At 42.6% G+C, this 14,695-nt stretch overlaps 1 protein-coding gene across 1 annotated transcript in view; it reads right to left on the bottom strand.

The window, feature by feature from the left end:
- Positions 1 to 14,695, bottom strand: part of DLD (dihydrolipoamide dehydrogenase) — a 1,015,110-nt gene that overhangs the window by 360,746 nt on the left and 639,669 nt on the right. The gene's annotated exons all lie outside the window — the stretch shown is intronic.

The following is a 14,695-nucleotide window of genomic DNA, read 5'->3' as shown; positions in this document are numbered from 1 at the left end:
TATATGTCCATATAGAAAAAGCTCTTGCATTTGCTTTTGTAAACTTTTCTAGTAGAGGGTTTCTAGCAGCATGTCTGGATATGCAAACCAGAGACTGAAAGCCTGGACTGCCTTGTTATCACAGGAACTGGAGAAACCATGGGGTTAATTTCAGGGCTGCTATGTCCTTGTGAAGTGTGGCAGACAGGTGAGACACAAGGTCTGGAATGGAACACACCACCCAAGGTAGGCATGTCAGGTGAAGCCAGAGATAGGGAAACCATATCCATCAAGGCCAGAAAGGAGCAATGGATTGAAATAACATCTCCAGAGAGGAAGTCCTGAAAGGCCTGCACTGCTAGGAAGACCACTCACCCCCCCCAAGATACTTATGTAAAGACTAGCCTCTGAGGCAGATCACATGCCTTGGACCTTCTTTCCAATGAAACTCCCCACCCAACTCCAACTGGGAAGCATCTGTAGTCACTGTGGCCTGAGGCGGCTGCAGGACAGAAGGACAACTTTGGGAGACTAAAGGGTAGTCAACCCACCACTGAACATGAGAAAGTGCACCAGTAAGTAATGCACTGACCACTGAACTGAGACAGTCCACTGCAACACCTTCATGTAATATCTGGCCTGAAGTGAGAGAGGCTTCCATAGACCTCAGGAGACGCAATATACACCTGGCCTGGGGCTTATGATGGGGAGAACCACTGAAGTTTATTGTCAAAGGGTGAGAATTACTGACTCTGGAAAAGTGGCTATACGCAAAGTAGTACATAGATGGGCCCTAATTAACTCTTATTGTTTGGAGAGGAACCAACTTTGATTTTTCCACACTATTCATGACTCCCAGGCGGGAGCAAAGCTGCAGCAAGGAATCCATGGTTTGGAGTAACACATTCCCAGAGGAAGCAATTATGAGCCAGTCATCCAGATATGAGAACACACAGAATCCCTGCAATCTGAGATGAGCTGTGGTGAGGCCAAAAGGCAGGGCTCTGAAATGGAAACGACCACCTTTCAGCAAAAAGCAGAGGAACCTTCTGGACCATTTGGCTATCTTGATGTGGTAGTATGCATCCTGATGGTCTATCCAGCGCACATCCAATCATCTTTCTTTAACAGCAGAAGGATCGTCTGTTTTACGTTTAGCTGGCTGATGTCCAAAATGGACCACATTCTTCTTTGGTACCAAAAAGAACCTTCAGTAGACTCCGAGTCCTTGTTGGTTTGGTAGGAACTTCTGCATGACTCTTGTTCAGCAGCTTTTTTTTTTTTTTTAATTTCTTGTGCTGCAGCATTCCTTTGTGAGGCAGGAAGTCCTTTCAAATTGGGGGTGGGGCATGGGGTAGATAAAGAAATGGAATTCTGTAACCTCTGGTTAACTCTGCACTTTTTTAATTTCTCCAAGTCGTTTGGGTTACTAATACTATGACAGGAATGGACCCCATTCCTAAGTCAAAGTATGATTAAAGTTCATGAAATTAGTATTGTTTCAATCTTTGATGTCAGCCAGTAGTGCTCTTTGCAGCACCCGCAATGTGCCCAGTAATGATTCCTTCTGAAGTTCGTATGAGGTTACATGGATTGGTAACATATCTACATACGATTGTAAATTATTTTTTATAAGACCCATTGCTCCTACTACTATTGGAACTGTCTGGGTATCTTTCTTCCACATGGCTCTTGTTTCTGCCTGCAGATCCTGGTATTTTATGACTTTGTGTCTCTGTACACAAGACACTATAGTCACTGGGTGTGGTGACTTAAATGATCAATGCTACTTTTGTCTTCTTTTCTTGGACTACTATATCCGGCTTTCTAGCATCTATCTTTTGAACTGTTGGTAACTGGCAATCCCATGTGATATAAACTTCAGCCCCACCCTCACAATCCCTCCCCTCCTCTCCCCTTAGCTATCTTCCACTTTAGAACTAGCTTGACTAATCCCAGAGCCACTCTCCTCTCCACTGTACTACAATTTCCCCAATACCACAACGCTCAAACACCATTATGCCTCTAAAACCCACCTCCTTTGTACTCCTTCCTCCTCCTCTTCCTAACCTACCTTCACCTTCTCACCAGTCCTCCAAATTCTAATCACTCTCCCTTCTTTCATATAACTTCTACATACCCCACATATGTTAAACACCCCACAACCACTATATCCCCTCATCTCTATTTCTTCAATAGCAACTTCCTATTCCCTTAAAAACTCATTCGTGACAACAGCCTCTCATCCCCAATCCCTAACATTACTATAACACAACACCCAACTCTCAAGCAGGACACTACACATTCTAAATTATTCTTTTCCCATATTCATCAACTTATTACTAACCTTCTTGTCTGATGACATTCACCCAAACCCTGGTCCCTCTCTTCATTCAAACCCCCCCCCCCCATCCTGCAAATTCCTCCTTTTCTCTACATTGAATGCTCGAAGCTTATGTCACAAGATTCCAAACTTTCATGCCTGACTCCAACATAACCACCCAGATATCCTATCCATTTCTGAAACCTGGTTAAAGCCATACACAAAAGATCCTGAAATCACTCCCCCCAACTACAATATAATTAGAAATGACAGGACCCTCAAAAAAGGTGGTGGAGTAGCTCTTCTCTACTCCCCCTCCTCCCTTACAGTTACTCCCTTCACCAAACCCTTACCCCAATCCACCACTGCCGAACTAACCCTGGCCCTCCTCCAGATGAATAGAAACAAACACATATGTATAGCCACTCTTTACATTCCCCCAGAAGACATCTCTATTCTCTAGGATATCCTCTCTTGGTTCTCTTCTAACATTACCAATGAAACCATAATCCTCTGTGATGTTAATATTAACTGGACCGATTTCAATCTTCTACTTCTCCACACAACACACTTGTACAACTTCTCACAACTAATAAACTCTACTACCAGGCCCTCAAAACACTTCTCCCCTGCTACTACTCTTGACTGGATTCTTGTTTCCCACCCCCAATACATCTCTGACAGCGGCATCCTACCTGACACTCTTAGTGATCATCTTCTCTCTTTCGCTCGTCGCCTTCCCTCTTCCTAACAACTATCCTACACTTGTATCTCCTCCTGCTCGCTCAAAAACTTCAACCCTGAAACCTTCTCCAGCTCTCTAAAACACACAAACTGGAGTCCTCTAAAACCCTCTCCCTAGATGATGCAGTAGCCTACTTTAATACTACATTCTTAGACCTGTTAAATATCCTTGCTCCCTCCAGAACCAAAAGAATTAAGAGTAAAACTGTTCCATGGTTAAGCAAAGAAACTGCAATTATGCATCTCAGTGACAAAGCCTGGAAACATTACCAGAAAAATAAAACCCATACTACCCTGACTGAATATAAGCTACTACGCAACAAAGTAGAAAAAAACTTGTTGCGTCCGACTGCAAGTCCTATTTCTCCACCCTTCAAATTAACCACAAGACCAACCCCAAAAAATTCTGGAATGGCATCTCCACTCTCCTCAATCCTGGCAAAAGAGACAGCCCCTGGCATGACCCAAATGTCCCAGACCTCTAATTAGCCACCCAATTTAACTCCTCCTTTATTGATTCTATAGCCAAACTAACTACTTCCTTCCCCAACAAAGCTTCAGTTCCACCTCCTCCTAACACTACCACCTCCCGACCACCTTCCTTCACTATCAAACCCATTCCTATCTCCACCATAAAAAAACTTTCAGAAACTGAAACCATGCTCAAATGCCCCTGATGACCTTCATTCCTACTTCCTCAAAATTGTTGCTGATGCCATCGCCTTTCCCATTTCCATTCTAATAAACCGCTCAATCCAAGAAAACTATGAAAAAGGCCTATATCGTTCCCTTTCACAAAGGCGGTAATAACAACATTCCCAGTTTCCAGCTAATCGCTATCTTATCTCCTATTTCATAAGTTCTAGAAAAGTGCATCCACCTTCAACTTCTACCCTACCTCACAGACAATCACCTGCTTACCCCCACACAACATGGTTTTAGACCTGGCCACAGTACCATAACTGCTCTCCTTCCTCAAAACCCTTGAAACCATCAACAAAGCCCGGGATTCTGGCCGTCTAGTGTCCACCCTGCTTCTGGACATTTCCAAGGCCTTTAACACCATCTCCCATAACCTTCTCCTATCTAAACTTTTTAATCTAAACCTATCCCACTCAAGTCAACTGGTTTTCTAGTTACCGCTCTGACAAGCTGTCAAATAGAAAAAAAGCCACCTCCTCCTTCCTTAATACACCTACAGGTGAACCCCAGGGTTCCATATTGGGTCCCCTACTGTTCAACATTTTCATCAAAGCTTTCCACCAAACATTCCTAGTGCTAAAGTGATTCAATATGCAGATGACTCTACGATCATCTGCTCCGCCACTTCCACCTCCACTCTCTTAAAACTAACTCAGGATGCTAGACAACCTCCTATCACTCAATGTATCAAAAACTAAAATTACGTTATTTTCCCATTCAAAAAGTACCATTATAGACAAGAACTCATTCGTCATTACTAGCCAAAACAATACTTCTCTCGAGGTAGCCTCCCATGCAAAGCTTCTAGGAGTCCTTATTGATGAACAGTTAAAATTCGATACCCACCTAACTAATATAAAGAAAACCCACCAGAAACTAGACATGCTCTACCGCCATAACCACTATATCCCTCCCACTACTAAACTTGTACTTTCCAACACCTTCTTCATTCCTTCTCTCCTACATGGTGCCCCACTTCTTACCAACCTTCAATATTCTCTAAAAACAAAGCTATTCTCCTGTTATAACAAAATGTTTAAGTTTGCTACCGGCTAAAAAATCCTCCTCCCACCACTGCAATACCCTTCACAAACTAAACTGGCTCGAACTTCCCAACCATCTTACCTATAATTTAACTTACTCATGCCCATAAACTCATCTTTAATCCCTCCATCTGCCCCCCCCCTTGCCTCCTCCTTCAAAATGCACCTACCCAACAGACTTCGAAGATCCACTAACCAGAATTTGCTTGAACTGCACAAGCATGCTAGTCCTCCAGGCAAACACCTACTATCCTTTTTCCCTAGCTCGCCTCAGGAACTCCCTGCCACCTCTTATTTGTACTACAGACAACCACTCTAAAACACTGCTTCATTCCCATCTCAAAACCATTTGGGAATGTTCCTGCTCTTATCCCACATGACTCATGTTTTTCCCCCATTTCTCACACTCCTTTACTTCTCTCTTTTCATCATACTGAGCGCTTCTCTGACTACTACCATCTTCATTTGTCTCATTTACTTGTACTCTTGCTCTACTTTTTTTCTTATTGTCCCACCCTTCTTATATTCAACAATTAACACTTCTTATCCCCATCCTACTTTAATTCTGCTAAGATTTCATGTAAAACTGAAATGTCAACCATGTGTTATTTCACATTGTAACAAATCTAACAGGAATATGCACCAATGGATTTTTCCTGTTTTAATTGACCTATTTATTTGCGTGCGTGCGAGTAATTTTACCTTTAACTGAATTTTCACTGCAATCGTAGATTTTTTATCATGTTATGTAATACCATCATTCTTCAATTGTATTACATAAACGTAAATACATTGTCTTCATATTATATTGTTCATGGAGCTTTTCTCCCCGGGACTCCATTGAAAACGGGCTCTTCTTGGCCCAATGGACTATCCTGGTAAACAAACTGTAAAATAAAATGAAAATAAATTAAAAAAAAATTATGCTTTGAGGCTCATGTTTCCAGTCTTTTCCAGCCACTTCGATACCATGTTTGCACAATCCCCAGTGCAACAGTCTCGCCACATTATTATGCCTTTCAGTATACAGTCCTTCTGCCATTAGTGTGTCGCAACCAGCAACAAGCTGTGTGACTGTTTCTAATTCGTTTTTACAAAACCTACATTTGTCTGTTTCTCCCACACGTTGAATGGACTTTATAAGCCAACATTAACCTTTCATTTCTTGGTTTGAATTCGCCTCTCCTTAACCATTTCTGCGTTCGTTCTTGATCAACATAAGGCTCTTCCAGAAGTTTTCTATACTTGCATTCTAACTATACTTATATTTTTTCCTCATTTTTTGCCTTCTCATCTGGTCCTATATTCTTTCTTTTGTTTTTTTTGGCACATTCAGTTGCTGCCTGGTTTTTATCTACTTCTGGTTTGATTTCCATTCCTGCTTGACGTTGATATGCCTCTGCTAGATTAAGCAGAGAAATCATCTTAGATTTATTCTCATGTTTCAAAACTTTCACTACATTTGGATCTTGTGAGGTCAATAGATGTGTGGAGTCCCACGACCGCAGATCAAAACATTTAATCAATTTCAAGGAGGCCCATCCCTCCTTTAGAACGGGGAATATATAATCTTTGTATACATTGATTTTTTATAAATCATTTGGTGAGCATGAAGCATTCTTGTTTTAATATCTAATCTATCCAACACTTTTTGGGGCCAGTCAGTCACTTCAAAACTGTATATTAGGGACAGGAAGAGCAAAATGATTTATAGCTTGGATCTTGTTCCTAGATGTGAATGTTGTTCTCAGGATTACTTTAAGTCTTCCAAAGTATTCCTTACTGAGTTTTATTTGCATTTGCTCATGTTTTACTGCTGATCCTTCATCAATTCCCAGGTATTTATACACTCTCTCTTGCTCAAGTTCTTTTATATCACATTCTTGTCCCAAACTGATGTTTTCTTGATGTTGCAGTTTTCCCTTTTTAAAGGTTGCTTTTGCACATTTATCAAGACCAAATGACATCTCAATATCATCTGATAAAGTTTTGACAACCTGCAGCTGTGCTTTCAGTTCCTCATCTGATGAGTTATACAGTTTTAAATAATCGACAAAGAGAAGGTGAGAAGTCATTAGACTATTTTCTAGGAGCCAAACTGTAGCCATGGCCTAAGCTGTTAAGTAAACAGCTTAATGGATTAATGGCACAGCAGAATAGCAACGGTGACAGAGAGTCACCCTGGAATATCCCCCTTTGAATTTTTATCCTTGGGATAATAATCTGTTCTTTATCATGGCTTAATTGCAAAGTGGACTGCCATTGTTTCATGGTTACTGTAATGTAGTCAACCAGTGTAGGGTGTATCTTATACATTTTTAAGCATTCTTATCCATGAATTTGGGATACTATCAAATGCTTTTTTGTAGTCAATCCATGCCATACTTAGATTCTTCCCCTTTTTACAGTTCTCTACTATAACTACTTAACAAATGATCTTTGTTCCATATGACTTTTTTATTGCCCTTTTGTTCTACTGCCATAATGGTGTTTTATTCTGCACCGGTGTATCTCAGGTGATGGTTGTCTAGGCCAAAAGTTGCAGAGTCAAGCACCCCGACTGCCTCCATAAAACAGCAATCAGGCAACTGCTCAGGAGCTCTGAAAAGGTCTGCGGGAGAATAGCCCCCAAGAAGGCAACGTCCACTGCAATTACTTGTCCCTCTGCCTCTGGGGAGTGGGGGTGGCTGTCGCTAGAAGTGTGGAGTGCAAATCTTTGAAATTTACAGAGCCAAAATGTTTTGCTCCCCTTCTGGTTCCTGGAAAATGTTCTCTGGGGAGTAGAGGAGCAGATCCCGATGGTAGACAAGCTCTTACCATCCTGCTCACTTCTAGACAGCATCTCCTTCAACTTTTGTTTAAAGATAGGACATGTTGTAGGGAGTATTGATAAATTCCTCTGCAAAGTTACAGAGATGCATCCAGGCATGTTGACAAATGACAATGCTGGTGTCTGCTGCTCTCGATGTGCCATCAGCTGCATTGGAAATAAGGTGTGTGGACACATTGGAGGAGGACTGGAGGGTAGCCACCTGCATATCTTCTACCTTACGGGCTTACACAGGTAAGGACCCAGACAAAGACTTGAAAAGCTCCTGCAAGTCTCCTGGAAAGAGTTTTAGCTAAGCCAAGTAGTTCAGTGCCCTTAATGCAAAGGTAGCTGAAGTGTAAACCCGCTTTCCAAATCTAACACCCTGGGCTCCATGTTAGAGGAATGTAGAGCAGAAGCTCTCTTCTGCAAGCTCACTCTTAAAGGTCATTGTTACCACCATATAATCTATTGTGGGGTCCTTACTCCAGAAAAAGTCTGAGGAGAATAAAATTTCACCAGGTTTATGGTGTTAGCTTAACCATGTCAGTCTCCTTCCAAGCCAACCTCAAAGCAATCAACAAGCTTGCCAGCATGAGAGACTACGCAGGAAGTAGATGAGTCAGCCTCAAAGGCCTTAAGGAATACAAATTGCTTCTGTGAGGGGGCGTTGGTAGATCATTCCGCCTTCTGTCTTAATTGCTTCTGAATTTCAAAGGACATGTTCTTGGGGGGGGGAGGGGCAATCTAAGGGATCCTATTCTGTCAACAAAACCAGGATCCTCCGTCAGGGCCTCCAGAGTGGAGTATAACTGCCACCTTCTGAATGCTTACATGCACGCTTCTGGTGCACTTCCTCAGAGGGAGTTTCCTTGGAAGACTCAAGCAGACAGGGAGTCCACAACATGGACTGACTTGAGATGTCTAGCAGCTGGCTGTCCCGAAGTGGCAAGAGTTAGTAGAGGACCTCAAGAAGTCACCAAAGGAAGAAACCGCTCTGAGTGTGAAAGAGATGCCTGCTGTGCATCTGTAAAGGATCTCTTCAAATCAGGTAATCCTAAACCTGCTTTTCTACTGGAAGAATTAACTTATTCCACTTACCTCTTGCTCTCTTCTAATCCCAAATGCATTCTTTGAAATATAAATATCATCCCCAACTTCTCCTTTGGTTGACATAATATGCCGGACCTGTACATAGTTTTAAAAACATTTTCACTGCTTCTATCTTACACTCCATATCTGTATAAGCTCAGCAGATCCTGCCCAGGTGTCCTGCAGAGACCTACAATGCCAGAGAGACAAAAGGAGAGACTTTGGAGTGTTTAAGTACCATTTTTGTTTTTTCTTGATTGCTTGTTGCTATTTCCACCTAAAAGCTCGTTTTCTGGCATTTATTGCTTCTCAAAACGCTCATTTTATACAGAAAATTGCATTTATTTGTGCCTGCACTTTTAATAAGTCGTTTTTGCTGTAAATTGTATTTTTTGTCTCTTGCTTCCCACTCACGTGCGACATTACTGCACTGTAAAAGTTGTTTTTTTCACCTGTTTCTGCTGTCTTCCTGAAAAAGAAAAAAAAAAGAAAAAATTCTTGCTATTGTCCCACCTTATTAAGCTAGAAAATTCCAGTTTCAGATACCTGCTGATACCTGGACTGTGTTTAAGCTTTTGTGTTGGCCATACCTTACTTGGGCAAAAATGAAGTTTCTTTGTTCACCAATGAGAGTGGGGAGCTCTGAACAGCCTACCTGTCCTTGGAGGAGTGGTTTCTGCCCAGAAACTGTAGTTTTATTGGCCATTTTGGGCTACTTTCTATCTCTTTAATCTTTCTGATATAAAAACCCAATTTGTGCAGTTTTGCGCACAGCGCAGCGGAGGTTAGCTAGGTTTAAACTATCCCCGGCGCCACTGAGTCTGCTCTTCAGTTTTTCCCTTAGTACTAGCCAGTTCTTCCAGATTTAGCACTCAAATCAGCACTTTCAGACTAGCACTTGCCCCAAAAAGAGACAGAAGCACTAGCAAACTATAGTACTCAATCCCCAACAACTTTTTTGCAGGGAACAGACCAATTACTCTCCCCACCGGGTAAATAAGAATAACCCATTCAGGCATGTCCAAGAGCCAACTCCCAGTGTGTTCTCCTGTGCACCTGATGAATTTGGGCATCCTGAGGCAATGTCATAAGTGCCTTATGTACACAGACAACCCTCTCCTCCTACCACAAGACACCAAAATCTGCGAGAGAAGCACTTACATAGCTAAACTCTAGGCAAAGCTCTCTCCAGTCACGACTGGAACTGACAGTCAAGAGGAGAAGGTACCAACCTGCAGCACACCACTCACTACACATAGACCCACCATACATGCAACTGTTAACCCCACACACAGATACAAAAAGACATATTCGGAGGCTCTAAATAAAAATCTGCGGAAGCAACAGAGACCTCCAAAGCAAACATGCAAGCAACCTACACCCACAAACACACCGCAATCACATAACCACAAAAAACAGTGTGCTGCACAACCACAGCCCCTAAGGCAAAACACCATGCCTATTACACTTGTAAATAGGTGACTCCAAAGTCAGACACACCGATGTCCCTCTCACCAGGCTGGATAAAGAGAAAGTCACTGTCTATTGCCTGTTGGGCGCCAGAATCCGCCACATTACCCACGCACTCAGGTCACTCCACAACAAGTACAAATATGACTCTGTCATTGTCCATGTTGGTGTGAATGACCTGAGACGTACCTCCCTGGACTACATGAAAAGGGACATAGAAGAGCTCTCTGATTATGTAATTAAGGCAGGTATGACCCTAGCCCTGAGTAGCATCTTTCCCTCACCAAGTATGATACCACAGTACAAGGAAAAAATGATAAATTTTGCTAAGTTTTTGGTGTCATTCAAAGGGGATCCAGTATCTGTCTGCCTGGGATGACATGCTCGACAAGCCTTGATGCTTCGCCAGAGATGGTTTGCACCTGTCACCCCTGGGATTCAGGATACTGGCAAAGGCTCTTGTCACTCCCATACTGTCTTTTTTAGGCAAGGCTCAAAAAACAAATCCACCACCGTAACAAGTACTAGCAATAATAAACAGAGCCATGCTGCTAAACACTAGGAGTTTAAACCTCAAAATGCACTCTCTTGAGGCACTCTTCAACATGGAAAACATCGATATATGTGCAGTAACTGAGACCTGGTTCAAGGCTCAAGACAGCACCCCAGCGATTCCACGGTACAACTCATAGCACACATTTCGGCTGCAAAACCTGGACCGAAATACAAAGGGAGGAGGCGTACCCATATTTATCAAGAATAACCACACCTCCAGACTAGTTGCAAAGTATGATGTCTCAGAGATCATCCAAGTGCAACTGACAATGGGCAAAACTGCAATACAGATTGTAGCTTGCTACAGATCACCTTCCCAGCCCCAGGACACTTGCTCCGCTTTCCTCGAGGTATTGGAAAACATGAGAGTCCAACCAAACACCATTATACTAGGTGACTTCAATTACCCAAACATCAATTGGGAAGACTACGAAAGTACGAATATCTTTGCTCAGCACTTCCTGGAATACATTAACTCCAACACTCTGGACCAGCTTGTAAACACCCCCACAAGAGGTAAAAATATACTTGACCTGGTCATCACCAACATGGGGGAAAAATGCTCCACACCTGCGGTAAATTCCTCATTGGTCAGATCTGACCATAAACTCATCACCCTAGATATCCACATACCACCCCCATCCTCCGTCCCAAAAGAAACCATGGTTAAAAACTTCTCTGAAGCAAACTTTATGCTACTCAAGACAGAGGTGGCAAACTTCGTTAATCCCACGCAGAATGTCAATATGACTGAATCTGCTAAATCCTACACAAAAGCACTCTACAGGCACCTACATGAGTGCATGGACCGTGCTATCCCAAACAAGACCAAGACCCACTCCTTCAAAAAGAGGAAACCAGTCTGGTGGACCCCGGCCATAAACAAGCTCTAGAACAGAAGGAAGAAATTACTGCAAAAAAAAAGTAAAAACCCAGGAATGGAGGGGCTCCCTGACCAACCTTATCAAAAAACTAAGAACCCTCATAAAAAACTCTAAGGCGAGCTTTGAAAGAAAAATCGCAATAGACACCAAAGACAATCACAAAGCATTGTTTAGCCATGTCAAAAACCTTAATAGCAACTCTCAGATCTGCTCCGAGCTACAGCATAACGGTTAAAAATTCACAGAACCAACTGATATCGCCAATATACTGGCAGACAGGTTCAGTGCAAACTTTACCCCACCCTCTCCCCCCAAAGGGCTCATATCCATACCAGAAGATTGTGCTGCCCCTAAAATCACAGACACCCAGGTGAAAACAGCACTCTCCAAGACAAGAAAAACAGCATCCATGGGACCAGACAGCATCCCAGGCTGCGTGCTACATGAGCTCCAAAATGAATTAACCCCTCACCTATATACCATGTTTAACCACAGCCTCACCTCATGCTATGTGCCCACAGAGTGGCGCAAGGCAACAGTCATCCCACTCCATAAAGGAGGTGCAACCACTGACCCTGGGAATTACCACCCCATCAGCCTGAAGAGTCTTGTCTGCAAGGCCATGGAGTGCATCATCATGGAATTCAAACAACAACATTGATAACCTACAAACCCTAGACCCCACCCAGTTTGGGTTCGTAAAGGGAAGGTCATGTCTCCTAAATCTGGTTGACTTCTTCGAAATGGTCACTAAAGCAATAGATGAGGGAAAGGTAGTTCACACAGCATACCTTGATCTTGTAAAGGCCTTAGACACCATTCCCCACTCGGGAATTATAGACAAACTCACCAACCTAAATATAAACCCCTATGTTACAAGATGGGTTGCTAACTGGCTCACGGATAGAACCCATTCAGTGAGAATAGGAAACGCTAGATCAGACTCCAAACCTGTGACTATTGGTGTACTACAGGGCTCAGTCCTGGGACCCCTCCTGTTCAGCATCTATTTCTCTGAGGTACAAGTAAACACAGAGGGACTATGGCTCACAAAGTTCGCAGACGACTGCAAACTGGGTGCCATAATCGAGACTCCTACTGATGTAGACATGCTTCAAAAGGGTCTTACAGATACAAATACATGGTGCCAAAACCATGGCCTCAAACTAAATGCCCAAAAGTGCATTATCCCCTTTGGGAAAAATCAAGTACTTATGAACTACAACATAGGTGGCAGCCCATTTATCACAGAGTGTGTGATAAGAGACCTAGGGACTCGGGTAGATAGTAACCTCTCCATCGGCAACCACATTGCCAAAGTGGTTAGAAAATCCTTCTACATGGCCCACCTTATCACAAAAGGGTTTGCATCTAGGAATAAGGAAGTTATTGTTCCCCTTAACTCATTGAATATAATACCCCTGTTTGGGATGTACCTAACAAGACATCTGAAACAACTGGAGAGGCCACAAAAGTACCTCACAAAGAAAATAACGGGCCTTAAACAGATGCCCTATGCCAGGAGGCTAAAAAAAACTCAGACTGTACTCTGTCGCGTACTGGTTACTCAGAAGTGATCTCTGCCTGACATACAAGGCTATGTCAAACCCCGAATTGATAGAAATGCTCCACCTAAGGAAAACCCAATTCACCAGAGCTACACGCTCAAGGGACATAAATCTGACATCATCAATAAACAGGACGTGTTGGAGGGACAGATTAGTGTCCCAGAGACTCCCCTTGCTCTGGAATAAGATCCCCATATATGTGAGGCAGAGCTCCTCGTTGGCAGTCTTCAAGAGAAATCTTGATGAGTGGATGGGAAACAGGAAATTCACCTCGAGAATCACTTCTGTCGCCCTGCTCGACGGGGGCGCAGGTAACTAAACCACTTGAGAGGGAGGCGATAGCAAAAAATCCTTGGCTAGGCTTAATTATGCCCTAGGGCCAACAGCCTAGTACCTACCTATGAATGAAAATAAGAAAAAATGCCACAAATATGAAGAAAAATACTCTTAATGAGCGCTTTCGTCAGTAGATACACTTAACTTCATAAGATTACATAACACATTGACATCACTTCCTTTTAAAAGCCAGGCACCACATGACCACAATTAATTTCCTCTACAGGATTCGAATTGTACTGCAACACTGTTTCGCAAGCTGTATTGCCTCTACAGGATTCAGGTTGTATTGCAACACTATGTTTTAAAACTAAACATTGAAATATATGTGAAACTTGATTAAGAAATAATAATAAAAAAACTGCAAGACAAAACAAACTACAATAGTGTCTGCTTTAAGAAATTCTTAACTGTTTTATTGAGCAACTGAATGTGGCTTTTGACTGGAACATGCAATATTTAAATAATGAGCACTGTGTGTAATTGTTTTTTTCTGATGGAAGTCTTACGGATGAAAAGCGGAGTTAATAAAGTTCTAGTACACTGAAAGTTGACTAGTTCTCTCCTGATATTTTTGTGTGGTTGTGCTTTGTTCTTTAGAATTAGTGACAGACATAAGGCAATCAGACTCCAGTGTAAGGATAGGGTATTACTGATAATCTATGCTCCATATCAGCATTGCGATAGTAAGAGAGTGCATTCAGACAGCTGTTGTGGGGTCTACTAGATAAAGCAGGACAGCATGAATTGGTGTTGAGAATGGATGACCTGATTGCACATGTTGGGACAGACAGACCAGGATATGAGGACTATCTGGGTCCACATGTGTAGGGCAAGAGGAATAAAGAAGCCATTATAGACTTCTGTCTGGAAAATGGCTTGATAGTACCAAACACATGGCTCAGAAAGACAGATGGTCAACATCATCACATACAAGAGTGGCCAACATGCAACTCCGGTAGACTTCCTCCTAGTAAGGAAATGGGACTTGAGTAGAATCAGTAACTGCAAAGTCATCTCCAGTGAAACAGTCAGCACACAGTATAAACCACTGGTTGCTACAATCAGCTGCAAGTAGCGACTGGAAAAGGTTACAGGGTCAACACAGACCAAGATCAAGACCGGGAAGTTGAGTGGAGAGCAAGCACAACAGTTCAAGGAATTATTCACAGGATCTAGCATCTCAAGAA

Source organism: Protopterus annectens, chromosome 11.part0, assembly GCF_019279795.1.
Source record: "Protopterus annectens isolate FY-2018-M chromosome 11.part0, PAN1.0, whole genome shotgun sequence".
In the NCBI taxonomy this organism is placed as follows: domain Eukaryota; kingdom Metazoa; phylum Chordata; order Ceratodontiformes; family Protopteridae; genus Protopterus; species Protopterus annectens.
This window is presented reverse-complemented; position numbering and strand designations above follow the sequence as displayed.